The sequence below is a fragment of the Pseudorca crassidens genome, chromosome X (genome assembly GCF_039906515.1).
Source record: "Pseudorca crassidens isolate mPseCra1 chromosome X, mPseCra1.hap1, whole genome shotgun sequence".
Lineage (NCBI taxonomy): Eukaryota > Metazoa > Chordata > Mammalia > Artiodactyla > Delphinidae > Pseudorca > Pseudorca crassidens.
The window spans coordinates 61,653,566-61,681,404 of NC_090317.1; the positions used below are offsets into that span (position 1 = coordinate 61,653,566).

The 27,839-nt window shown below is 37.0% G+C and overlaps 1 pseudogene; it reads right to left on the reverse strand.

Moving 5' to 3' along the window:
• Nucleotides 1–27,839, reverse strand: LOC137216639 (transmembrane emp24 domain-containing protein 7 pseudogene; annotated as a pseudogene).

A 27,839-nucleotide genomic window follows, 5' to 3' on the forward strand; every position in this document is an offset into this window, starting at 1 on the left:
TTATGATCCAACATTAGTTATGGTGGTTATTTTAACTGAAAAAGACTTTTCAGAAGAAATACCAGCCCTATGCTAACCACCAGAAGAATGCGGGCTTCTACTGACCAAGCCACTCTTATATTAAATCCTTGGCTGGCTTAGGCCTTGAGCTTCTCTCAAACGGAAATGAGTCTGAAAGTTGATGACAGACTTCAGAGTTACATGAATTGAAACACAGGCAGATTCCATCTGGGTAAGAGCCCTGACTCAGTTCTCACTAGGAAACAAAGGTGGGCCTTCTCCAACTTCAAAATTAAAATATACGATTTTATGTATTTTATGTGTGAAAGCAGAATATTCATTGCTGACACAAAATTTGTATGTCCCAGTTTTGAAGGCTGTTTCTTCATCTTTTTGTATAACATATTGCCATCAGGGCCGTCAGATCGACAATCTACATCATAGTGACTGCCAGTAGTCGCCTGGAACTCGAGGGTGTACTTGGTGACAGGCGTAATGTCCTAGTAGAAGCACTGCTAGGCATAGTTGGGCAGTTTGAATCTGATCTCAGTGCCACCAGGTGGGCACCATTAGCAGCAGTGGCCCAGTGACCTGCGGCGTCTGCCCAGCTCTACACTGACACCATCCGCGGCATCTGGAGATGCTGTGGTGGTTGCCTCTACAGAGCTGTGGAGAGACTAGGGTCGGGTCTGCACCAACTCAGGGCACGCACTGTAGAGTCTCTCTGAGCCTAAGAGAGATTAAGGATGAGCAGTGATCCGCTAGGTGTGGGTGAGGGTTGCTGAACAACCAGGGCCTAGTGCTGGGAACGATCCAGGAAACAAGACTCCTGAGTTTTTAAAATGGATAATGTCCCCAAATTTATGCTGACAATACGTACTCCATTTAAGAACTTAAAGGAAAACCATTTGTCAGTGAAGTCTGCTGAAACACAGAATACTGCAAGGGATTATATATAAATTGTTAAAAAATAAACACGGAACATTTTAAAAAATAGGTCACAAATTCAAATCCAATCACTTATAATATACTGGAAATGAAATAGCCCAGCTTTGAATCCAAAGTGGTTGGGTTTGAATCCAAGCTACATATAACTTTACCCTTATACCCACAGTGTCTTTGTAAAATGAAAACAATAACATCTACCTTGTAGAGCTGTTTTGAAGATTAAATATGAAGTGCTTATAATATTACCTGGTACTCAATATATGGCAATTATTAATATTACTAGAAGATGAAAAGATTAAGTTGTTAATTCAACCAGGTAAAGTACAGAAAATTCCATATACAAACAGACACATCGACAATTGTCAAATGAACTTTCTGGTCTTGGCTAGAGCATATTTGCAAGGAAACTTATCAGAGGGCAACATTGCAATGTGAAGCTTAAGATTAAGTCCAGAAAACTCTAAACAACTTTAAACTACTTCAATTATTTGCTGTCCTCCCTACCCAGCACCAAGAAGCCAAACAAATCAACTCCAACAATGTTCTTTCTGGTGCTTTCTGCAGGAGTGTACCTAGAGAGAAGCAAGAGAAGTCAATGTGTGTTCTGACTATTGAGTGATAGATTGTCTGGAATTCACCAACTTGCTCAATATCCTTTGACCTGTATTCTCCCTTTCAGGAATGTTCTTAGATAAATAGTTTGTCATCAAACTTTGTCCTACACCCTAAATTGCCTTCAACCCACTCCAAACTTCTCCTTCCCAAGTCTATTCAGCTTAAAGGTTTACTAACAATTTCGGTGGTTGCTGATTAGGAACGTAAAGTGTGACCTCCCTGAAGTATTTGCATTTCTACAGTGGACAATATAAGACCCTCTTACACACACACACACACACACACACACACACACACACAAACATACACACCTACAAAATTTCAACATTTAACAGAATGATATTATACTAATGAAATGGCATATAATATGTATGGGTATATGAACTTTTATAGATATGTCTACTTGCATTTCTGCTTTATAAATATACCTGATATTTGCATTATTGCTTAGAAATGTACCTGAATTTTGATAGAAAAAAAAATTTCTAACTTGAGTGCTGTCTCAAAGAATCTCCCCTGAATAACTCAGAAGTCATTTAATCTATAGTAATGTCAATGTTTTGCTGTCAAATGTATCCCTTCCCCCTCTCCTTATCCTTAAGGAGCAGCTGGGGCTCAAATTGCACACTTGCTGGCTGACTGGAATTTTGCTGTTAAAAAATTTCATGCCCCCATGCATGGATTACACATGGGCCGGAGAAGAACATAGCCATGAGAATGCCATTCCCAAAACAGGCAGCACCTTGGGTCTGTTGTAGCATTTGTCCATTTTCATTTGTTCTTCATAATGCTATGTTTTTTGTCATTCACATACAACTTAAGTAACTGTCCAGAGTGATTTGGCATTGATAATACAAACCATTTCTCGACCTGCTTTAATATAGTTATTTTTTTTATCCCTTTATAGAATTAGATTCATTGTTAATTTTTGCTGAAAAATAAAATGGTAGTGTTAATTTTTAGAAACATACTAATTAGTTCTGCCTTGAGTTACCTCAAGGTGTATTTATGTGTGTGTGTGCATATACACATGTTGTGTACATACTTCTAGATAGGTTGAAAACTTAGGCTTCCATATAATTATGAATTGTTAAACTGACTGTATTAGTTTACTAGGGTTTCTGTAACAAAGTACCATAAATTGGGTGGCTTAAACAACAATTGATTGTATCAACAGTTCTGGAGATTAGAAGTTTGAACACAAGGTATCAGCAGGGTTGGTTCCTTCTGAAGGATGTGAGGGAAGAATCTGTTCCATGTCTCTCTCTTTGGCTTATAGGTGGATGTTTATATGTCCACATAATGTTCTCCCTGTGTATTTAATCCTGTCTCCAAATTTCACCTTTTTATAAGGACACAAGTCATATTAGATTGGGGTCAACTGCAATGGCCTCATTTTAACATGGTAAAGACCTATCTCTGAATAAAGTAATATTATGAGGAACTGCAGGTTAGAACTTGAACATATAAATTTTAGTGGAATACAGTTTGGCCCATAACATTGAGTGAGATCTTCTTTTCAAAGATTATTTCAATGTCTTTAAGCAAAATTGAAAAAACATTTAGCCAGATTATTTAAGTATGAGTTCCATTTTTACTTTTAGGAGGTAGAGATTATGAGCTCAGTCGCCTGATCAGTATTTTGAATACAATAAATATTCAATAAATATTTGGAGAAGGAATGAAAGCATCATAGTCCAGGAGAGGTAAAAGGTGACATCATAAGCTTCCTTGATTTGCTTTATTTTTTTTTGAACCTGAGGGTATGGGTTGTTGATAGTCTGCTATGGGGGTTTAAGACAGGAATCATATTCAATTACCAAAACTCCTATTTGGAATCATTTTTCCACAGAGTTTCCTAGTGTAAGGCTTAGAACAAGAAGCTCAACAGTTTCCCTGGACTTATGGGTAAATTGGGTTTTGAAATGCTTTATTTTAGCGTCTTTCTTGGTTGTCTTTGACTGAAAGTCAATGTAGGAGGGTCTTGAGACTTATGGAGAAAAGGTTGGAAATTTGGCTGAAAAACTGAGGCAGCCAATTTTTGATTCCTGATTTTGCAAATAGTAGACGGAGGTACTGCTCTAATATTTATGAGCCAGGAACAATTTGAAGATAGAAGCTCACATTCAACCAATTAAAGTTTAATTTTGACTGAGAGCAAAGCCAAGTGGTCATTCACTCTTCCCTATGAAATACTTTAAAGTTACTCAATCAATCCAAAGGGAATGGGAGTACAGTGATCCCTTCTACTATAGCCTCTCCTTGCCTGCTTGCTAAAATATGGAATATCCTTTGGAAAGTATGAGGGTTGTGTGTTTGCCTGCAGATCTAGTCTATGTCTTCTAAAGAGAAAACCCTCTTCTCTAAGATCTGCTTTCATCTGAAGTGGAACTATTATATCACTAACATTAATATATATATACATATTTATTTTATATTTTTATTAATTAATTAATTTAATTTATTTATTTTTGGCCGTGTTGGGTCTTTGCTGCTGTGTGTGAGCTTTCTCTAGTTGCAGCGAGTGGGGACTACTCTTCGTTGTGGTGTATGGACTTCTCATTGTGGTGGCTTCTCTTGTTGCAGAGCACAGGCTCTAGGTGCACGGGCTTCAGTAGTTGTGGCATTGGGCTCAGCAGTTGTGGTTCACAGGCTCTAGAGTGAAGGCTTAGTAGTTATGGTGCATGGCCTTAGTTGTTCCGTGGCATGTGGGATCTTCCCGGACCAGAGATCGAACCTGTGTCTTCTGCATTTGTAGGCAGATTCTTAACAACTGCACCACCAGGGAAGCCCTATATTTTTATTTTAATATTTAGACATTCATGTGTTTTCCAAAACCCTCCAAATCTTCCTCTGCATTCTCATGTTTCTGTCATTCAAGATGATTATTGTCAGACAGTTTTTTAGACTAAGCAAATTAAAGAAAGTAGTATTGGTGGTGGTGGTACATGCATGTTAGAAGAACATGCTTATTTGACATTAAACGTTTAAATATCTTCTCGATTTGAAATGAGACTTTAAAACAAAGAACCAAAAATATTAGGTCTAACTCAATATGACCTTTTCATTAAAATCCCTTAAAACTCTTAAGAAAGTTTGTGGGTACAGGCCAAATTAAAATTTTCCTTATGCTGTATTTGCTGCTTAAAGTTAGAATAACAAGTCTGATGAAATGGCCTACCTAGCATATTTATATATAATACTTGGATGTCACATGCTGCTCCCACCTCACTAACCTAGTACAAAATGGGATTGCACCTGGCTCTATTTAGAGGTGGAAAGGCAGCCTTGCATGAAAGTTTTAGAAACTTGTCTGACAGCCTGAATTTTTATGCACCCACATTCTTCTGTGGAAACACAGAGACAGGGAAATAGGCAAAATCCCATTTATTTTTTCCAGTAAAACTCTGCTTTATGAGCATGTGTTAGCAATAACAATAGCTAACATGTATATGGCACTCACTATGTGTCAGCAGAGCCACCATACTGTCCAAATCAAGGAATTACCATTCACACTGCATTCTATGTAAATGGCATCCACTGGAGTTATACAATGCGGAGGTACTGAATTTTAGGCTCTGTTCTAAGCACTTTACATATATTACCACAATATAATACTCATAACAGCTCTAAGAGCTAAGTACTATTATGTCGACTCAACAAATGCAGAAACTGAGGTACAGAGTACATAAATACTTTGTTCATGGTCACATAGTAAGTGACAGAAAGTAGATTCAAACTCAGACAATCTAATTGTAGAATCCATGGTTTTAACCACTACACATACTGACTCTATGAAGCTTGGAAAGAGTATATGGCTTTGGAAATGAAGAGATAGCAGTGACTGAATAAAGAATGTCTGAATTCAGTTAGCATGCAAACTGCATGCTTGAGAAGTTCTTCACATTTGCTTAACATGAGCTACAAATTTGATTCTGAACTTTTAAACTTTCAATGCAAAGAAGGAAACCTTATCAGTTGCATGATTCACATTATCTAAATGGAAAATATAGAAGCAGAGTTATTGCTACTGAGATCAGGAAACTATTGCTATGAAGATCAGAAAACTAGTCTTTTTATGAGCAGTCTTGAAGAGTATGTTGTGAGCGATATCATCAACAGCACCTCCATAGTAAACACAGTAACATGTTTCTTAAGGCCTATTTCTATTAATATTGCTTACTGTAAATTGATGCCATAAAGCCAAAGTGATCTTCCCTCTAAATTATTATTGAGCTATACTTGGTCAAAATAAAGTAACCCTGTAGTCCATATTCACGTTTCTCTGGTGGTCTTGCTTAAGCCAACAATGGACTGCAAAGCATCCAAGGAAAACAAAGGGACTTCTAGGGACTTCTCTGTAAGTATAAGCTCTTTCCATTCAGAATTTGAAAATGTTGAGCAACACTAAGTTCCAGGTTATACTTTGTGATGAGAAACTGATATGCAGGTAAAACATGTATATTAAATGCAGGTCCACCTGCTTTAAAAGTTGATGACCACTTTGTCATAGACCAGTGCTGCTACCAAGAATTCTGAGTGTGTAATTCAAGGAGAATCAGTGCAGTGTCAGTTAAGGTTAAGCATCTGAACTTTTGAGCAACTCATACCTGATCCCAAGCCACTTAGTTACTATGTGACCTGGGATAAGCTACCAATCTCTTAAAATTTCCTTCTTCACTGGTAAAATAAAGATAAAAATACCTATCAATACCTACCATTAAGTACTTAAAATTGTAGGGACATAAATATTTTTGTGTCAGAAATATATGATTATTGATTACTTTTTCAATATTCTGCACAAACTTTATATATAACAGGTAGAATCAGGCTTAGGAAAAATAGAAAAAAGGAACATTACCTTCAGTTCCCCACCCTCCTTCTTTCTAGTCCTATTTATAGTAATCCTCCTTGCTTCTACGAGGAAAAAGCAGAACAAAGCTCATTAATACTGAGGCATTAGTGAGTAAGTGTGGCAGTATAGAAGATAGATTTTTCTTTAGTCCAACAGACACATCCTCAAGCTCTGACTCTTACTTTTGTTTCGTAAGCCCCAAATTTCTCATTTAGTAAACAAAGGCAATAAATCCTACCCCACAGGTTTGTTGAAAGGATGGGAGGTAACCAATGTGAAAGTATTAATACAGTGGTGCCACATATAAGGTGTTCAATAAATGGTAGTTATTACTGGTATTGTTATTACGCTGTTATAATATTTAGCCTTGGAGACATGAACTTTAGACACAGCTGTTATACTAACTCATGGTGTGTCCTTGGGTGATATATAAATGTACTTGATAAATTACAAATAATTATTTAAATAGTAGTAGTAGTAGGTAAGATGTAGTATGTAATAGTAGTAGTATTTGTATACATTCATTTTTTAATATTCTTTTCCGTTATGGTTTATCACAGGCTATTCAATATAGTTCCCTGTGCTATACATTAGGACCTTGTTGTTTATCCATTCTAAATGTAAAAATTTGCATCAACCAATACCAAATTCTCAAACCATCCCTCCCCCACCTCCTCTCCCCCTTGGCAACCACAAGTTTGTTCTCTATGTCTATGAGTCTGTTTCTGTTTTGTAGATAGGTTCATTTGTGTCATATTTTAGATACCATATATAAGTGGTATCATATGATATTTGTCCTCTTTCTGACTTTTGCATCCATGTTGCTGTAAATGGCATTATTTCATTCTTTATTATGGCTGAGTAGTATTCCATCATATATATGTACCACATCTTCTTTATCCATTCATCTGTCAATGGACATTAAGGTTATTTCAATGTTTTGGCTATTGTGAACAGTGCTGCTATAAAAATAGGATTGCATATATCTTTTTGAATTATAGTTTTTTTCTATGTATATTCCCAGGAATGGGATTGCTGGAACATATAGTAATTCCATTTTTAGTTTTCTGAGGAAACTCTATACTGTTTTCCATAGTGGCTGTACCAACTTACATTCCCACCAACAGTGTAGGAGAGTTCCCTTTCCTTCATATCCTCTTCAGCATTTTCTATTTGTAGACTTTTTAATAATGGCCATTCTGACCCGTGTGAGGTGGTACCTCATTGTAGATTTGATTTACATTTCTCTAATAATTAGTGATGTTGAGCATCTTTTCATGTGCCTACTGGCCATCTGTATGTTTTCTTTGGAGACATGTATTAAGGTCTTCTGCCTATTTTTCGATTGGGTTATTTGTTTTTTTGTTGTTGAGTTGTATGAGTTATTTGTATATTTTGGAGATTAAGCCCTTGTGTGTCACCATATTTGCAAATATTTTCTCCCATTCGATAGGTTGTCTTAATTTTTTAAAATTGTTTCCTTTGCTGTGCAGAAGCTGGTAAATTTGAGCAGGTCCCCTTTGTTGACTTTTGTTTTCTTTTTATTCCCTTGGGAGACTGACCTAAGAAAACATTGGTACTATCTATGTCAGAGAATATTTTGCCTATGTTTTCTTCTAGGAGTTTTATGGTGTCTTGGCTTATGTTTAAGTCTTTAAGCAATTTGAGTTTATTTTTATGCATGGTGTGAGGCTCTGTTCTAACTTCATTGATTTACATACAGCTGTCAAACTTTCCCAGCACGACTTGCTGAAGAGATTATCTTTTTCCCATTTTATATTCTTGCTTCCTTTGTCAAAGATTAATTGACCATAGGTGTGTGGGTTTATTTTTGGGCTCTCTATTGTGTTCCATTTATCTATATGTCTGTTTTTGTACAAATATCACACTGTTGATTCCTGTAGCTCTGCACTATTGTCTGAAGTCTGGGTGAGTTATGCCTACTGCTTTTTTTCTTTTTTCCCTCAGTATTGCTCTAGCAATTCTGGGTCTTTTATGGTTCCATATAAATTTTTGGATTATTTGTTCTACTTCTGTGAAAAATTTCATGGGTAATTTGATAGGAATCACATTAAATTTGTAGATTTCTTTGGGAATTATAGCCATTTTAACAATATTAATTCTTCCAATACAAGAACATGGGATACCTTTCCATTTCCTTGAATTCTGTTTTATTTCCTTTATTAATGTTTTATAGTTCTTAGTTTATAAGGCTTTCACCTCCTTGGTCAGTTTTATTCTTACGCATTTTAATTTTGGGGGTGCAATTTTAAAAGGTATTGCTAATTTACATTCCCACCAATGGTGCAAGAGGGTTCCCTTTTCTCCACACCCTCTCCAGCATTTATTGTTTGTATATTTTTTTTAAAACTTCTTTACTGGAGTATAATTGCCTTACTTTTTTGTGTTAGTTTCTGCTGTATAACAAAGTGAATCAGCTATACGTATATATATATCCCCACATCCCCTCCCTCTTGCGTCTCCCTCCCACCATCCCTATCCCACCCTTCTAGGTGGTCACAAAGCACTGAGCTGAGCTGATCTCCCTATGCTATGCGGCTGCTTCCAACTAGCTATCTATATTATACTTGGTAGTGTATATGCGTCCATGCCACTCTCTCACTTCGTCTCAGCTTACCCTTTGCCCTCCCCGTGTCCTCAAGTCCATTCTCTCTATCTGTGTCTTTATTCCTGTCCTGCCCCTAGATTCTTCAGAACCATTTTATATTTTTTAGATTCCATATATATGTGTTAGCATACGGTATTTGTTTTTCTCTTTCTGAATTACTTTACTCTGTATGACAGACTCAAGGTCAAACCACCTCACTACAAATAACTCAATTTCATTTCTTTTTATGGCTGAGTAATATTCCATTGTATATATGTGCCATGTCTTTTTTTTTAACATCTTTATTGGAGTATAATTGCTTTACAATGGTGTGTTAATTTCTGCTTTATAACAAAGTGAATCAGTTATACATATACATATGTTCCCATATCTCTTCCCTCTTGCATCTCCCTCCCTCCCACCCTCCCTATTCCACCCCTCTGGGTGGTCACAAACCACCAAGCAGATCTCCCTGTGCTATGTGGCTGCTTCCAACTAGCTATTTTACATTTGGTAGTGTATATATGTCCATGCCACATTCTCACTTTGTCACAGCTTCCCATTCCCCTTCCCCATATCCTCAAGTCCATTCTCTAGTAGGTCTGTGTCTTTATTCCCATCTTACCCCTACGTTCTTCATAACCTTTTTTTTCCCTTAGATTCCATATATATGTGCTAGCATATGATATTTGTTTTTCTCTTTCTGACTTACTCACTCTGTATGACAAACTCTAGGTCCATCCACCTCACTAGAAATTTCTCAATTTTGTTTCTTTTTATGGCTGAGTAATATTCCATTGTATATATGTGCCACATCTTCTTTATCCATTCATCTGTAGGTGGACACTTAGTCTGCTTCCATGTCCTGGCTATTGTAAATAGAGCTGCAATGAACATTTTGGTACATGACTCTTTTTGAATTACGGTTTTCTCAGGGTATATGCTCAGTAGTGGGATTTCTGGGTTGGAAGAAAGAATATACAGTGGAGAAAAGACAGCCTCTTCAATAAATGGTGCTGGGAAAACTGGACAGGTATATGTAAAAGTATGAAATTAGAACACTCCCTAACACCATACACAAAAATAAACTCAAAATGGATTAAAGACCTAAATGTAAGGCCAGAAACTATCAAATTCTTAGAGGAAAACATAAGCAGAACACTCTATGACATAAATCACAGCAAGATCCTTTTTGACCCACCTCCTAGAGAAATGGAAATAAAAACAAAAATAAACAAATGGAACCTAATGAAACTTAAAAGCTTTTGCACAGCAAAGGAAACCATAAAGAAGACCAAAAGACAACCCTCAGAATGGTAGAATATATTTGCAAATGAAGCAACTGACAAAGGATTTATCTCCAATATTTACAAGCAGCTCATGCAGCTCAATAACAAAAAAACAAAAAAACAAATCCAAAAATGGGCATAAGACCTAAATAGACATTTCTCCAAAGAAGATACAGATTGCCAACAAACACATGAAAGAATGCTCAACATCATTAATCATTAGAGAAATGCAAATCCAAACTACAATGAGATATCATCTCACACCAGTCAGAATGGCCATCATCAAACAATCTAGAAACAATAAATGCTGGAGAGGGTGTGGAGAAAAGGGAACCCTCTTGCACTGTTGGTGGGAATGTAAATTGATACAGCTACTATGGAGAACAGTATGGAGGTTCCTTAAAAAAAGTTTGTAGATTTTTTTATAGAGGTTCCTTAGAAAAACAAAAATAGCACTACCAGGTGACCCAGCAACACCACTACTGGGCATATACTGTGAGAAAAACAGAATTCAAAAAGAGTCATGTACCACAATGTTTATTGCAGCACTATTTACAATAGCATGGACATGGAAGCAACCTAAGTGTCCATTGACAGATGAATGGATAAAGAAGATGTGGCACGTATATACGATGGAACATTACTCGGCCATAAAAAGAAATGAAATTGAGTTATTTGTAGTGAGGTCGATGGACCTAGAGTCTGTCATACAGAGCGAAATGAGTCAGAAAGAAAAAACAAATACTGTATGCTAACACATATATATGGAAGCTAAAAAAAAAATAGTTCTGATGAACCTAGGGGCAGGACAGGAATAAAGACAGTGACATAGAGAATGGGATTGAGGACATGCGGAGGGGGAAGGGTAAGCTGGGACAAAGTGAGAGAGTAGCATTGACGTATACACACTACCATGTGTAAAACAGATAGCTAGTGGGAAGCAGCTGCATAGCACATTGAGATCAGCTCAGTGCTTTGTTACCACATAGAGGGGTGCAATAGGGAGTGTGGGAGGGAGATGAAAGAGGGAGGGGATATGGGGATATATGTATACATATAGCTGATTCACTTTGTTATACAACAGAAGCTAACACAACACTCTAAAGGAATTATACTCCAATAAATATGTTAAAAAAATTATTTAAAAAAAGGTATTGTTTTTTTACATTCCCTTTCTGTTATCCCATTGTTAGTGTAAAGGAATGCAACTGATTTCTGAATGTTAATCTTGTATCTTGCTACTTTGCTGAATTCATTTATTTGATCTCATAGTTTTTGTGTGGAGTCCTGAGGGTTTTCTATATATAGTATGATGTCATCTGCATATAATGACAATTTTACCTCTTCCCTTCCAATGTGGATAGTTTTTATTTCTTTTTCTTGTCTGATTGCTGTGGCTAGGACTTCCAATCTATGTTGAAGTGAAGTGGTGAAAGTGGGCATTCTTGTGCTGTTCCAGATCCTAGTGAGAAGGCTTTCTGTTTTTCACCTTTGATTATTATATCGACTGTGGGTTTGTCATAAATGACTTTTATTATTTTGAAATATATTCCCTCTATTCCCACTTTGGTAAGAGTTTTTATCATGAATGGATGTTGAATTTTAGCAAATGCTTTTTCTGCATCTATTGAGAAGATCATGTGATTTTTGACTTTTGTTAATGTGGTTTATTATATTAATTGATTTGCATATGTTGAACCATCCTTGTGAACCTGGGATGAATCCCACTTGGTCGTGGTGTATGATCTGTTTTATGCATTGTTGGATTCCATTTGCAGATATTTTATTGAGAATTTTTTGCATCTATATTCATCAAAGGTATTGGCCTGTACTTTTCTTGTTTGGTGGTGTATTTGTCTGGTTTTGGTATCCAGGTGATGGTGGCTTCATAGAATGCCTTTGGTAGTGTTCCCTTCTCTTCAATCTTTGGGAAGAGTTTGAGAAGATTCAGTATACCTTCTTCTTTGTATGTTTGGTAGAATTTAGCTTTGAAGCCATCTGGTCCTGGACTTTTGTTTGTAGGAAGTTTTTTGTTTTTTTTTTTGTTTTATTACAGATTCTATTTCACTTCTTGTGATCGATCTGTTCAAATTATCCGTTTCTTCTTGATTCAATTTTGGTGGTATGTATGTTTCTAGAAAGTTGTCCATTTCTTCTAGGTTGTCAAATTTGTTGGCATATAATTGTTTATAGTATTCTCTTATTTTCTTTTTTTGTTGTTGTTGTATTTCTGTGGTATCAGTTGAGATTTCTCCTTTTTCATTTCTTATTTTATTTATTTAGGTTCTCTCTCTGTTCTTCTTGGTGAGCCTGGGCAGAGGTTTGTCAATTTTGCTTACCTTTTCAAAGAACCAGCCCTTGGTTTTGTTAATTTGGTTATTATTATTTTTTAATCTTAGTTTTATTTATTTCCTCCCTGATCTTTAGTATTTCCTTCCTTCAGCTGACTTTAGGTTTTGTTTGTTCTTCTTTTTAAATTCTTTTAGGTGATAGGTTAGGTTGTTTGTTTGAGATTTTTCTTGTTTTGTGATGAAGGTCTGTATTGCTATGAACTTCCCTCTAAGAATTACTTTGGCTGCATTCCATAGATTTTGTATTGTGTTTTCTTTGTCATTTGTCTCAATGTATTTTTTAATTTCCTTTTTGACTTCCTCATTGACCCATTGCTTTTTTAGTAGCAAGTTATTTAGTACCCAGGTATTTTTTTTTTCATTTCCTTTCCTGTTGTTGATTTCTAGTTTCATGCCATTGTGGTCAGAGAATATGCTTGAAATAACGTCTATACTCTTAAATTTGTTGAGGTTAGTTTCATGCCCTAGGATGTGGTCAATCCTAGAGAATGTTCTGTGTGCACTTGAAAAGAATGTATATCCTGCTTTTTTTGGATTTAATGTCCTGAAAATATCAATTAAGTCTCACTGTTCTATTGCATCATTTAAGACCTCTGTTGCTTTATTGATTCTTGGTCTGAAAAATCTGTCCATTGATGTGATTGTGGTGTGAAAATCTCCTACTATTATTGTATTCCATCAATTTCTCACTTTATGTCTGTTAGTATTTGTTTTATGTATTTGTGTGCTCCTATATTAGGTGCATATATATTGATGAGTATAAAATCCTCTCCTTGTATTGATTCTTTTATCATTATATACTGTCCTCTTTTTAATTTTTTTTATTGTGGTAAAAGTCACATAATATAAAACATACTATTTTAATCATATTTAACTGTACAGTTCAGTGGCACTAAGTATATTCACATTGTTGTGCAACTCTCACCATCATCCCCAAATTTTTCACCTTCCTAAACTGAAACTTTGTCCCCATTAAACACTAACTCCTGATTTCCCCTCCACACACCCCTTGGCCCCTGGTATCTACCAATGTACTTTCTGACTATGAAGTTGACTATTCTAGGTACCCCATATAAGTGAAATCAAATGGTATTTGTCTGTGTCTGCTGTATATTGGAATGCATTTTTAAGGTTAACTTAATATATCTCCTACAAACAGATTGTACCTTCTTTTTTTCCCCCTGTGCTATACAGTAGGTTCTCATTAGTTATCTATTTTATACATAATAATGTACACATGTCTATCCCAATCCCCCAATTTATCCCACCCCCCTTTACCCCCTTGGTGTCCATACATTTTTTCTCTATGTCTGTGTCTCTGCTTTGCAAATAGGTTCATCTGTACTATTTTTCTAGTTTCCACATGTATGAATTAATGTACAATATTTGTTTTTCTCTTTCTGACTTACTTCACTCTGTATGACAGTCTCTAGGTCTATTCACGTCTCTGCAAATAGCATAATTTCATTCTTTTTATGGCTGAGATTAGTGTCCTTCTTTATCTTTCTTTATAGCCTTTGTTCTAACGTCTGTTTTGTCTGAATGAGTATTGCAATTCGCGCTTTCTTGTCATTTCTGTTTGCATGAAATTTCTTTTCCCATTCCCTCTCTTTCAATCTATACGTGTCCTTTGCCCTAATGTGGGTCTCTTGTAGGAAGACTATTGTAGGCTTCTGTTTTTTTATCCAGTCTGCCACTCTATGTCTTTTGATTGGAGCATTCAGTCTGTTGACACTTAAGGTAATTATTGATACATATATATTTATTGCTGTTTTGAACATTGTTTTCCAGTTGATTCCTTGTTTCTTCTTTGCTCCTTTCTTTTTCTGGTTTGATGATTTCTTTTTATTTTATGCTTGTTTTCTCTTCTTTTAGATTTTTGTGAATCTATTGTATGTTTTTGATTTGTGGTTGCCCTGTTTTTCAAGTATGTTAACCCCTTTCTATATCTGCTTGCTTTAGACTGATAGTCATAAAGGCTCAAACACATTCTAAAAAAAAGAAAAAAAATCTGCATTTTCTTACTCTCCTTCCCCACATTTTATGATTGTGGTGTCACTTTTTATATATTCATGTTTATCCCTTGGCTGTTCCTTGTGTTTTTCATTGCTTTCACAAATAGGTTTTTTTTTTTTTTCTTTTTGATCTGTATACTGGATAACTTAAGTGATTTATTTTCCAATTGTGATTTCCTCCTTCCTATTTCTTCTTGATTCTTTTCTACTTGGAGATGAACTTTAAATATTTCTTTTAGGATAGGGTTAGTATTGCTATTTCTTCTTTAGTTTTGGCTTGTCTGAGAAGTTATTTCTCCTCCTATTCTTAGTGATAATCTTGTTGGGTAGAGTATCCTAGGTTGCAGATTTTTCTTTCAAGATTTTGAATATATTTTGCCACTCACTTCTGGCCTGCAGTTTTCTGTAGAGAAATTAGCTGATAACCTTATGGGGGTTCCCTTGTAAAGAACTCTTTCTTTTTCTCTTGCTACTTTTTGAATCTTCTCTTTAACTTTTTCCATTTTTTTATAATATGTCTTGGTGTAGGTCCATTTGGGTTCATCTTGTTTGGGACCCTCTGTGCTTCCTGTATCAGGATATCTGTTTCTTTCTTTAGATTTAGGAAATTTTCAGCCATAATTCCTTCAAATACATTTTCAATTCCCTTTTCTCTTTCTTCTCCTTCTGGAATCCATATTATGCATAGATTGGCCCACTTTATATTATCCCATCAGTCTCTTATATTGCTTTCATTTTTTTTTTTCATTTGGCTTTCTGTCTGCTGTTTTGATTGGGTAATTTTCATTAGTCTATCTTCCATGTAACTTATTTTTTCTTCTGCATTATTCATTCTGCTATTCATTGCCTTAAGTGCAGCTTTCGTCTCAGAAAATGAATTTTTCTAATTGGCTCCTCCTTATAGTTTCTAGTTCCATTTTTCAGTAATATGTATTTCTTTTGATAGCCTTTCTTAATTCCTTCAGTATTTTCATTACCTCCTTTTTGAACTCACTGTCTATTAGACTGAAGATGTCTGTTTCATTATTTGCTCCTTCAGGGGAATTTTCTTGGTCTTTTAAATGAGAGTGGTTCCTCTGCTTCTTCATTTTGCTTATATTTTTCTTACTCTGTGAGTTTAGGAGAAACAATTATCTACTGTAGTCTTGGAGGGCTATTTATAAGAGGGAGCATCCCTGTGTAGCTTATATGGGTTTAATATTTTTTTGATGTGAGGGCTGTTTTTGGTTTGGATGCTTGCTGTCATTTTCCTCAGTGTGTGTTCACTCTTATCCCCTTGATAGGGGGTGTGCAGGTGCACAGGTACATGCTCCCAGGAAGGTGAGTGCAGCAGTTGGCTCCAGTAGTGTGTCCTTATGCAGCTGCAGCAGTGAGGGTGGTGCATCCCTGGGGAAGTTGGCCCCAAATTGTAGGACCCTAGGAAGTGATAGCAGGTTGTGCACCCCCCACGGAGGTGGGGGCAGTGGTTGGCACCATGTTGTGGGGTGCTTACAGCAGAAGTGGTCGTTGTGCACTCCCACAGAAATTGGGCCTGGATCATGGGACACATGTCTTTGGTGGGCTGTGCCGGCTCCCTGGAAGGTTGGGGTAGTGACCTTCACCCACATTCACAGGGGCGGCGGCAGCAGCAGCCATTTGCATCAGCCTCTGGAGTCTGAGATGGCAGCCCACAGCTTTCACCTGCCCCTGGAGCTCATGTAGGTGTTGCCCTGCCACCTGTGAGCATGCAGAGAAAGAAGTTCCTATGTTAGGCCTGATCCTCTCCTTGCATGCCCCCTAAAATTGTACCTTACTTCTCTGGAAGGCCCAGGCTTCTTCTTGGACTCCCTCAGTTGTGGCACACTACACCCTAGCCCACTCAGGAGCTCAAGCCTCAGTACCCAGCCCCACCCGCTCCAGCGAGTGAGTGGACAAACATCTCAGGCTGAGGAGTGCCGTCAGCACTGGTCCTCAGTGCAGATCTCTCTCTGCTTTGCCCTCTGCACACCTGTTGCTGCACTCTCCTCTAAGGCTCTGAAGCTCTCTCTATCCCCGTTAGTAAGGGGACTTCCTAGTGTCTGGAAACCTTTCTTCTTTCACAGCTCCCTCCCAGAAGTGCACATCCTGTCCTGATTCCTTTTTCTCTTTTTTTTTCTTTTGCCTTAACCAGTTACGTGGAGATTTTCTTGCCCTGGAGTCTTCTGTCAGGGTTCAGTAGATGTTCTGTGAGAGTCGTTCCACATGTAGATGAATTTTTGATGTATCTGTGGGGAGAAGGTGAACTCCACATCTTACTCCTCTGCCATCTTGATCTGGTCTTGTAGTAGTAGTATTTGGTAAAAAGTGAGTGTATGGGAAAACCAGCAACTACTGCATGCTGATCACTTAAATGTAAATTATCTTATTTAATACTTACAATAAGTGAAGTTGAGGTGATTTACTGTATATCTGTTGGGGAACCCCACACAGTTTCTCTATTGCACAGCCTCAGGACTCAAACTTAGATTAAAAGGCACTGTTCCCCTTCCTATCCTTTTTCCTTTCTTGTATGAGGCTTTAGGATGCTACATGGGGTCTACTTTCTGTTCCTTTAGGGGCTAATACTTACCACTCTACCCAGTGGTGTCCTTCTCTTATTTTCTCAAGCTTAGCTCTGAAGTAGAATTCATGTCTGAGTCAGTGGAGTTTGAAGAGTTAGAGGTTGTGGTACCATCTTGGAGAAACTGAGTTTCACCCCAGAGCACAGTTCACACCAGTTCAGGGAACCACGTTCTTGAAGGAGGGAATTCACTCATCTATATGATGAGAAGATATAAGCTTCCTCCCCTCCTCTATTCTTTGCCTGTGCTATAAACTTAGAAATGTTGAGAGTGGGAAAAGGGGAGCAGGGAGGATTCTCATATTTTTATGGTGCATTTTGCTCCTCTGGCCCCTTTATGCTGCTCTCATGGAACAGTACATAGACATTTTACTTTAAGGAATTTACTACAGCTGGCACTGGGGAAAATAATGAAATAACAAAAAAAAAATAATTATGAGGAAGACTATTTAGTTTTTTAAATTATTTTTGTGTAACAAGTCACCATAAATTTAGTATCTTAAAATAAAATCCATTTATCACTTCATAGTTCTTTAAGGTAGAAGACTGGATGGACCTGACTGAGTTTTATTCACAGGATGAGATCAAGGTGTTTTTCAGACTGAGTTTTTATATGGGAGACTTAGGGGAAATCCATTTCCAAGCTCATTCTCATTGTTGACAGAGTTCATTTCCTTGCAGTTGTAGAACTGAGGTTCCTATTCCTTTGCTGGCTATTAGCCAGACACTGCTTTTAGTTCCTAGAGGCCACCCACATTCATTGACACATACCCCCTTCAATGTTCAAGCCAGCAAACATACATCAAATCCTTCTCATCCTTCAAAGTTTTCAATTGCTCTATCTACGACATATAGACTCAGAATTAAAGTGATGATATGAATAGATCAGGTCCATCCAGATAATCTCCCTACCTTAAAATCAATTGTGCCTTCTGCCCATTTTTGGATTGGGTTGTTTGTTTCTTTGATATTGAGCTGCATGAGTTGCTTGTATGTTTTGGAGATTAATCCATTTTTTTCATATTACAAACTTTGAGTTTATTTGAACAAAAATCAATTGGAATCAGACAGTGCCAAACTGAAAATGGTTAGGAGTGTTCCACGAACAGGAGCTAAAGGAAAGACTTTATAGAGAAGAGGCAGGCAGACTCAAAGAAGAAAACCCATTATTTACTTGGCTATAGTTTAAGCAGTTGCATTACTTGGTTGTTTGTGATGGTTTGTCCTTAGGTTGAGATTAATCCTTTGACAGTTGCTTCATTTGCAAATATTTTCTCCCATTCTGAGTATTGTATTTTCATCTTGTTTATGGTTTCCTTTGCTATGCAAAAGCTTTTAAGTTTCACTAGGTCCCATTTGTTTATTTTTATTTCCATTTCTCTAGGAGGTGGGTCAAAAAGGATCTTTCTGTGATTTATGTCATAGAGTGTTCTGCCTACGTTTTCCTCTAAGAGTGTAATGGTGCCTGGCCTTAATTTAGGTATTTAATCAATTTTGTGGTTATTTTTGTGTATGGTGTTAGGGAGTGTTCTAATTTCATTCTTTTATATGTAGCTCTCCAGTTTTCCCAGCACCACTTACTGAAGAGGCTGTCTTTTCTCCACTGTATATTCTTGCCTCCTTTATCAAAGATAAGTTGACCATATGTGTGTGGGTGTATATCTGGGATTTCTATCCTGTTGCATTGATCTATATTTCTGTTTTTGTGCCAGTACCATACTGTATTGCTTACTGTAGGTTTGTAGTATATTCTGAAGTCAGGGAGCCTGATTCCTCCAGCTCTGCATTTCTTTCTCAACATTGCTTTGGCTATTCGGGGTCTTTTGTGTTTCCATACAAACTTTGAAATTTGTTTGCCTAGTTCTGTGAAAAATGCCAGTGGTAGTGTGATAGGAATTGCATTGTATCTGTAGATTGCTTTGGGTAGTAGAGTCATTTTCACAATGTTGATTCTTCCAATCCAAGAAAATGGTATATCTCTCCATTTACTTGTATCATCTTTAATTTATTTCATCAGTGTCTTATAGTTTTCTGCGTACAGGTCTTTGTCACCTTAAGTAGGTTTACTCTGAGATATTTTATTCTTTTTGTTGCAGTGGTAAATGAGAGTGTTTTCTTAACTTCACTTTCACATTTTTCATAATTAGTGTATAGGAATGCCAGAGATTTCTGTGCATTAATTTTGTATCCTGCTACTTTACCAAATTCATTGATTAGCTCTAGTAGTTTTCTGGTAGCATCTTTAGGATTCTCTATGCATAGTATCATGACATCTGCAAACAGTGACAGCTTTACTTCTTCTTTTCCAATTTGTATTCCTTTTATTTCTTTTTCTTCTCTGATTTCTGTGGCTAAAACTTCAAAAACTATGTTGAATAAGAGTGGTGAGAGTGGGCAAACTTGTCTTGCTCCTGATCTTAATGGAAATGCATTCAGTTTTTCACCATTGAGGACCATGTTGACTGCAGGTTTCTCATATATAGCCTTTATTATGTTGAGGAACGTTCCCTCTATGCCTGCTTTCTGCAGGGTTTTTATCATAAACGGGTGTTGAATTTTGTCAAGGGCTTTCTCTGCATCTATTGAGATGATCATATGGTTTTTCTCCTTCAATTTGTTAATATGGTGTATCACATTGATTGATTTGTGTATATTGAAGAATCCTTGCATTCCTGGGATAAACCCCACTTGATGATATTGTATGATCCTTTTAATGTGCTGTTGGATTCTGTTCGCTAGTATTTTGTTGAGGATTTTTGCATCTTTGTTCATCAGTGATATTGGCCTGTAGTTTTCCTTCTTTGTGACATCTTTGTCTGGTTTTGGTATCAGAGTAATGGTGGCCTTGTAGAATGAGTTTGGGAATGTTCCTCCCTCTGCTATGGAAGAATTTGAGAAGGATAGGTGTTAGCTCTTCTCTAAATGTTTGATAGAATTCGCCTGTAAAGCCATTTCTCCAAAGAAGATATACAGATGGCCAACAAACACATGAAAGAATGCTCAACCTCATTAATCATTAGAGAAATGCAAATCAAAAGTACAATGAGCTATCATCTCACACCAGTCAGAATGGCCATCAGCAAAAGTCTACAAAAAATAAATGCTAGAGAAGTTGTGGAGAAAAGGGAACCCTCTTGTGCTGTTGGTGGGAATGTAAATTGATACAGCCACTATGGAGAACAATATGGAGGCTCCTTCAATAACTAAAAATAGAACTACCATACGACCCAGCAATCCCTCTACTCAGCATATACCCTAAGAAAACCAGAATTCAAAAAGAGTCATGCACCAAAATGTTCATGGCAGCTCTATTTACAATAGCCAGGACATGGAAGCAACCTAAGTGTCCATCAACAGATGAATGGATAAAGAATATGTGGCACATATATACAATGGAATATTACTCAGCTATAAAAAGGAATGAAACTGAGTTATTTGTAGTGAGGTGTATGGACCTAGAGACTGTCATACAGAGTGAAGTAAGTCAGAAAGAGAAAAACAAATACCGTATGCTAACACATATATATGGAATCTAAAAAAAAAAAAAAAAAGAAAGAAAGAAAATCGTCAGAAAACCTAGGGGCAAGATAGGAATAAAGTTGCAGACCTACTAAAGAATGGACTTGAGGACATGGGGAGGGTGAAGTGTAAGCTGTGACAAAGTGAGGGAGTGGCATGGACATAAATACACTACCAAACATAAAATAGCTAGTGGGAAGCAGCCGCCTAGCACAGAGAGTTCAGCTCAGTGCTGTGTGACCACCTAGAGGGGTGGAATAGGGAGTGTGGGAGGGAGGGAGGTGCAAGAGGGAAGAGATATGGGGACATATGTATATGTATAACTGATTCACTTTGTTAGAAAGCAGAAACTGACACACTATTGTAAAGCAATTATACTCTAATAATGATGTTAAAACAAACAAACAAAAAAAACCCTGATGCAACCAAATTAAAAACAAAAAGTTACAAGGAAGGCATTCACTGTTTGGGATGATGAAAAATTCTGGAGATTGATATTGATGATGGTTGCACAATAATGGGAGTGTACTTAATGTCCCTGAATTGTTCAATTAATATGCTTAAAATGATAAATTGTGTTATGTATATTTTACCACAATAAAAAAATAAAACAATTTTCAAAGAAAATCAGTTGTGCCATATAATACAACCTAATCATAGGAGCATGATCTATCATAATCCCAGTGATTATTCAGGACCTTACCTAAAGGAGCAAGGATCTTGGGGGCCATCTTAGAATTCTGCCTAGAATACAATGTTAACACATCCTTATAGGTGTGTCTCTTAGTTACTACTACTACTACTACTACCATTCTTCCTTCTTATTCATCTCCTCATACTACAAACAATACCATGCTGTTGTGATAACAACAACAACAACTAACTTCTTTTGAGTGTTTACTATGGGTTCAGGCACAGTTGTAAGCACTTGGCATGTATTAACTTTTGCAATCCTCACATAACCTTATGAACGGTGAGGTGCTGTTCTTAACAACCAGCTGTCTGGGAGAGAAAAAGACCCCTGATGTGTAATGTTTCTGGTTTCTCTGATACAAACATTCCACTATGGTCAGTTTCAAGCTAGCAGCATGATGTCATTGAATTCAGATTTGGGAAGACATGTGCAGTAGTACACCATCGTATAGTATTTCCATCATATGGATAGAAGACCTTAAGTGCATAGATAATAGTAAAATAATTAAGAAGTGTAGAAAATAAAAATTAACTTGGACTATAAAAATCCTTCCTGCTATTCATAATGCTGGAATAAAAGACAGAGATAAAGCCAGCTGCAATGTTAAGAGAAATCAATGCTTTTCCCACCAACATCTGCAACTGTAAAATGACATATCATCCCCCTTCTTCCAGTGTCTACTGCTGTCTTACTCACTATAGAACCCTGTTCCCTAAAAGACTTTAGAAACTTGGTTGTTTGTAATTATATCATTAATAATGAAGTATCCTACTCTTGTCTATGACACCTAAATCACTTTGACCCAGAGAAGCAGCCTTGATTTTCCAGCTCAGGTAAAGAGGTTCAGATGAAGTGTTTCTAGCATAACATCCCACATCTATCTTAACATTATATTTCTAAGGAAACAAGACCCTGAGTCCACTTCGCTGTGCATACATGATGTCGGTCCCTTTACATGCAACTCTGCTTTGCTTTGAGACTATCAAAACACTCTTTCATTTAAATGTCACTTAAGCTCCATAAATCTATCTCCAAAATTCTGTAACTCCATCTTCTCCTTTGTTTGAGAGATGCCCCATGATTCCTCTGGTGTGTGATCTCTTTCATTGTCAGATGAAAGGAAGTCAGATTTTGTCAGACTGCAGGTTTATTCATGGTGCCCTTAGGCTTTTTGTACTAGGAAAAAGTGATGAGTTTTAAGTATTTATTCACTTTTTCTTTAATACAATTTATTTTATATTAAGTTTATATGATTCAGTTTTTAATAATGGTTATGTTTGACCTCCAGTTCACAAAATAACTGAAAATCAAATATTGATTCTTTGTGAGCAGGTATTATCCAGCTATATCACACTATGAGGTAGATTTTATCATTTCCATTTTACCAGTGAAGGAACTGACACTCAGACAAGTTACATAATATAACCTGTGACCTGGGTGACACAGCTAATAAATGGCAGAGCTGGAATTTCAATCCCAAATTTTAGCTCCAAACGCCATGCTTTTAATCACCTGCTTCCTTTCATATGTTAAGTTAAAGTTGCATGAGGATTTTGCCCTTTGTTTTCATCTGTGAGAATGGAACCTGTCAACTTTGTGGCCTCCTTTCTCCAGGAAGACTTTACTGTAGACTGGGTAGTCTACAGATGAAATTCTTCCAGAATATCAGATATCATCTTTGCCCCAAGTGGGTGATTTGCTGTCATTAGGCTTCTGTCAAGTTCAAAGCAGTGCTCTCTAGGAATTTACTGCCACTTTAAGCATCGATTTATTTATCTTTAAAAGGTAGCCTGTAATGCTAAGCCCAGAAAGAACCTTGATTTTAAAATGGTGCATTTCTTAAGGCCCACTAAGTGCCATGTGTTTTGTGTACATTATATCAGTAAAGTGGATATCATATCCCAATTTAAAGATTAGAAAATTCAACATCTTGCTCAATATCAACCATTTAGCAAAATGGGGAAATTAGGATTCAAACTTGGGTCTAATTAACTTCAAAGCTCATGTTCTTTCCACTAGTTCAGATTTGGGAATATCTGACTGATTTCCCTCTCAGCAAAGCATACTGTAAAGAAAAACATAAGGAAAAAAAATAATGTGAACCTTCTTGAAAGGCTTGGAGTTTTCTGCAAATGTAAACTGTGCCTATAGTGGGGTTAGTCCCCTGGTTAAACTTTTTAGCAGTGGTCCACTATAGTCACACTCATCAGTCAACCGATTCCTTTTTTACCTACAGCCTGAGATTTAGCCTTGAGAAGAGAAAGGGTAAAATCAGACTCTGACTTTTGTTGCAATGTGAACTTGAACATGGATTAGTCATACTCATCTCTCCAATACATTTAGTCACCTGAAGAGGAAGCAGTTATCTTTTAAGTTGAACACTTACCCTGTGTACAAAGTTCTGGCCTAAGCAGGGAAAAACAGAATTCTAGTTTTTGAATGCTGACTGCTTCACTGAGGCGCAATTTCATTATATGCTTTTGTTTGTACACTTTGGAACAGCTTTGGGCTGCTAGTTAAATTCAGCTTTCTCTAGCCAGATTTTAGAGCAGAACCCTCTTTAAAAGAAATGACTTCTTTTAAAATTTAGTATCAAAGTACCCAGACCTCAGCCACAATAATCTCAGCCTGATGGAATTCTGGGAACACGCTGTCATCACTGCCTTCTATTTCTCCTGAAAGGTTGATTGCTCAAAGAGTCCAGTAATAACACACTGCTGCCTGGAGACTTAAGTAATAATATATTTTAAATTTTGGTCTGAAAGCTTACTAATGTTAGTGATCTCACTCATTACTCAGCATTGTGATGTATTAGGGGATGAGGTTGGCATAATCCAAAAGGTGGTGAATTGTGGTTTGTCACCATTACATTTTAATAAAGAAGAAATATAAAAGTGGGCTTTTGCATTGCTTCATCTGCTCCATGAGTCTCCTCGAAATGATTCATTTAGTGTTTATTTCCTTTGAAAATCCAAAGATCTATTAATGAAATGAGTTCTACTTCCAGTTTTAGGTGTTGGTCTATTTAACATCCCTTTCTCTTTAAGTCAGTGCCCAGTTACTGTGATCAATGTTTTCAACTAAGGAAGGATGCATAATTGAATGATTAGAGGTTTGATTGAGAAACCTAAGACTGAAGTCCCTGGCTGCAGCTCTGATTGATAGAAGCAAAGTTTGAGAAGACTTGTTTCCCACTTTTCTAAAATAACAATAATTTCTATGCACCTACATTGTCAGAAATATTTTTAGGATGTTATTGAGTGGGTTTACAAGACGAACTGAGATCCTACATTGCTAAGAACGTTCTATATGTGAAATATTTTTAAATGGTCTGATGGAGAAAATCCAAGCCACAGATAGATTTTATTTGAAACCCAAGTATTTTATCTTGAGCAGTTTCATAACTCATGTGTAGTTGAATCTTTGATTGAAGTGATGTGTCATGAGAACAAGACCATGAGGCCCCAAATTCTCCTAGCTTCATGCTATTCTGCAGTTCTGGAGCCAAATTTTTTAAGTCTGAGGGTCCTGGTAAGGCTTCTAAGCTTTTTGCTAAAACAAATGTGTTACTGATCTTTAGAAATGAAAAAAAAAAAAAAAAAACCTCAACCCTGTAAATAAGGCCTCTAAATCTACTTAAGTCATAAATTTGCAACCCAAATGCAAATACGAATAATGATAAATGTCTACAGAAGGGTGAACTATGAGTCAACATTAAGAGGAGGGAAAACTGAATATATTACTCCTGGATAGCACTTCTAAGAGCAAGAGGTCATCTACAACAAAGTTTCCCAACATTGGCACTACTAACATCTTAGATTGGATAATTCTTTGCTGTAGAGGCTATCCTGTGCATTGCAGCATATAGCAGCATTCCTAGATCTCTACCAACTAGACACTAGCATCACCACCCCCGTGATTTGTAACAAACAATATGTCTCCAGATATTGCCAAATATCTTCTCTGTGTGTGCAGTCACTCCAGGTTGAGAACTACTGATTTATAACATATGAATAATATGTTCTTGCTTCCCTGCCCCACTGTCTTAAATTTCAGCTATTAGAGATTCCTTTCTTCAGAATAAAGCATTGTTTCATGGGTAGTCCTCTTTTAAAATACAGATAATACAAACACACTTAGCAAAATCAGCAAATTAAGCTTTAAGTGACCATTGGCACATAGCAATGATCTATTCATAAAAATTATAATAGCTAACACCCTTTCATATATATTATCTTATATACTTAAGAGTTTGAACCATAGGAGCAGACAAACCTGAATTCCAGTTTGAGATCTAAAACTACCTAACTGACTTGGGACAAAATTTACTTAAACTCTTCTTCAGTTTCTTCATTTGTAAAATGAGACACTAACAGTATTAATCTTGTTTTTTTACAGGTATAAATATTACACAATGAATTTAAGGTGTTTTGCACAATGTTTGGATGAATACATTTTAGTTCTGATGTTATTAGTTTCATTTTTTGTTTAATAGGGACCTTGTGAGGAAAATACTAATATTATTTCCATTTGATATATATGACATATATGATGATATATCTGAAAACACTTTGCATGTAGTAGGTTTTTACTTAGAGAGGTAAAACTTATTCAAGGATACAATTAACTATGAACCTGGGCTCAAATGTAGTTCTTCTGATTTCAAATCATTTTCTCTTACTTAACAGAACTTACAAATTTTAGGGAATGTAAACTTTGACTCAGAGACGTGAAGGAAGATGGAGGCATAATTTGTAGATCTGAGAAAGACCTAGATAAATCAGCCCTGTTAGGAGCCCTGGGTATTGGATAGCCAAGGAGAAGCACAGAGGAACCTAGTTAGGTATCCTAAGAAGATAAGGTGAATAATACATTGCAGTTAATCCAGGTTCATTCTCTGCCCTCTGATTGGCTAGCAAAACTACATTGGCTCCTGAAGGTCCAAATTTAACATTGCCCAGGTCTAGCAAAGGAGTATAAATGGAGGCATTTTGAGGCACAAAGTCCACCTTCCTACTTTTCCCACTTCTACCTCTGCCCTGTACCACAAATATCTCTTTGATGTATGTTTATATACAACTTCCATATATTCAAGTCCATCCATCTCTTACAACTTGCAAACAGCTGCCTCTTGGCCATCTCCAGGTCTAAGGTTAAACACACTTGTGGATCAGTCTGTTCTTGAAAAGATGGACATAAGCAAGAAATGGCTTTGGTCCTTGACAGCAGATTCTGGACCATTTGAGCAGGAAATTTTGCATAATTGATGCCTGGTTCAGAAAAGAGAGTTAAGTCTTCAATTGGAGTACATACCAGTGGACCTGTAGAGGGAAGTAGCTGGAGGAGAACTAAAAGCAGGAAATTTTAAAGCACAAGGGGAATACTGAGCTTCTGTGTCTGGAGTTCTGTCTTTAACTTTTCCTCAGCAAATGTTGTATGTCTGTCAAGGTCTTACATTCTCTTGTGATATCTAGCTAAACTGAATAATAAACCTCTATTTTTGGGGGAAAGGGAAGTTGGACACAGAATTGCTAAAGGTTTACTGACTCTCAGATATCAGGAACTGTATTAGAACAGCAACCTTCTGGGGCCCAAATGAGTGCTTCTGATAGTGGACATTTAAATTCCTTAATGCCTACTATCAGGAGAAACACATTACTGGAAAGAAGAGAACAATTAGTAATTCGCAGATCTGGAGAGATTAGTTCAAGATGGCAGAGTAGAAGGACATGTGCTCATTTCCTCTTGCAAGAGCACTGGAATCACAACTAACTGCTGAACAATCATCGACAGGAAGACACTGGAGCTCAACAAAAAAGATACCTCACATCCAAAGACAAAGGGGAAACTGAAATGAGATGGTAGAGGGAGTGCAATCACGATAAAACCAAATCCCATAACTGCTGGGTGGGTGACTCAGAAACTGGTAACAATTATACCACAGAAGTCCACCCACTGGAGTGAAGGTTCTGAGCCCCACGTCAGGTTTCCCAACCTGAGAGTCTGGCAATGGGAGGAGGAATCCCTAGAGAATCAGACATTGAAGGTCACTGAGATTTGATTGCAGGACTTCAACAGGACTGGGGGAAACAGAGACTCCTCTCTTGGAGGAGACACACAAAGTCTTGTGCAGGACCCAAGGGGAAGAAGCAGTGACCATATAGGCGACTGAACCAGAAATACCTGATTGTGTTGGATGGTCTCCTGCAGAGGGGTAGTTGTTGTGGCTCACCATGAGGGCAAGGACACTGGCAGCAGAAGTTCTGGGAAGTACCCATTGGTGTGAGCCCTCATGGAATCTACCATTAATCCCATCAAAGCGCTTGTAGGCTCCAGTGCTGGTCACCTCAGGCCAAAGAACCAACAT